Raw genomic sequence first — 1222 nt, forward strand, 5'->3', positions numbered from 1 at the left:
TCTGAGCTGCGAGATCTCCATGATATGAAACGAGGGGTTTGAAACTGCCACTGCAGCCCACGGAAGTTCCGAGCGTGCAGCGGCAACCCTCGTTCCTTGCCTTAAACCGAGAATGGCGAAGCTCGAGCCTTGCTTCCGGACGTGCATTTCTTGCAAGAGCAGGACGTCTAGTCGCTTCTCGGCTACGAGCTGACGGACTTCGCCACTAACCACAGCTGAACGCCTCATGTTCAGCTGCATAAGCCTAATACCCGTGGATCTTAACAATGGAGAGGAATCGATAGAAACTATTTAAGGGGACATTGCGAGCGAGCGATCGCCATTCGTGAGCGCGGACGCAGGCGCGAACGCGGACGCGGACCCTACACCGATTCCTACTGTACTTTGCCACACTCGACCCGGCGTGGGCATTTCGTCGCACCTAATCAGCCTAACCGAGACAGCACGAAGGCTGCGACCTTGAGGCGAAGCTTCAACGGCGGTAGCCCTAGCCACCGGCGCGCCCGCCGCAGACGCGCCGGCTTGTAAGTCATCCCGTGACCCATCACTCGATGACGACCTGGGGGGGCCTGGGACCACAACCCCCCCATGCCGGCGCGACGTTATCGACCCGCCGCAGGTAACGATTAATTTAGACCAGCCCATGATTGATAAGTAATTGGGGGGTATGTCGGGACCTCCCAACCCGGCGGCCCTTCAGGCACGCTGCCTCAAGAGAGGCGAGAAGAGGAAGAAGAACAAGAAGAAGTAGAGGAAGAAAAAGAAAATGAAAAGAGGGGGGTCACAGTGGAGGATGGTCAGAGCCATGCCTACACCGCACTGCTCCCCTGCGGACCTAGAAATAAATATACCCCCGGTTCCGTCGACCCTGTCGCGGGGAGTGGAGGGGCGCAGGGCCCGGTAAATTGCTGTAGCGGCCCCTGCCTTCCCTCCCTGCATCAAGGATGCAGCAAGGGGAAGCAGAATGCGATCGGCCGCCAAGGGTAGGGGAAAAGGAAAGCGTTTGGAGAGTTTAGGTTAGCGCCGCTAGCGCCATGGCGGTGGTCCCGCCCAGGTTCGACGGCCGCGGCGCCGAGCCAATTATGTGCTCGCGGCAAGCTGTGTTTCCTGTTATACCTGAAAGAGAAGTACCCCCGGTTCCGTCACCCCTTTCGACGAAGCGGAGGTATGAGGGGCCCGGAAGGTTGTCAAGGCAGCCCATGTCCCCCCTCCCTGCATCGGG

At 59.1% G+C, this 1222-nt stretch overlaps 1 protein-coding gene across 1 annotated transcript in view; it reads left to right on the forward strand.

Annotated features, from left to right (window-relative positions):
- The window catches only part of LOC116843606 (uncharacterized protein DDB_G0271670-like), a 7060-nt gene that overhangs the window by 5131 nt on the left and 707 nt on the right, over positions 1–1222 (forward strand). The gene's annotated exons all lie outside the window — the stretch shown is intronic.

The sequence above is a fragment of the Odontomachus brunneus genome, unplaced genomic scaffold (genome assembly GCF_010583005.1).
Source record: "Odontomachus brunneus isolate Ranch 3 - 2012 unplaced genomic scaffold, Obru_v1 Obru_scaffold_034, whole genome shotgun sequence".
Classification (NCBI taxonomy): Eukaryota; Metazoa; Arthropoda; class Insecta; order Hymenoptera; family Formicidae; genus Odontomachus; species Odontomachus brunneus.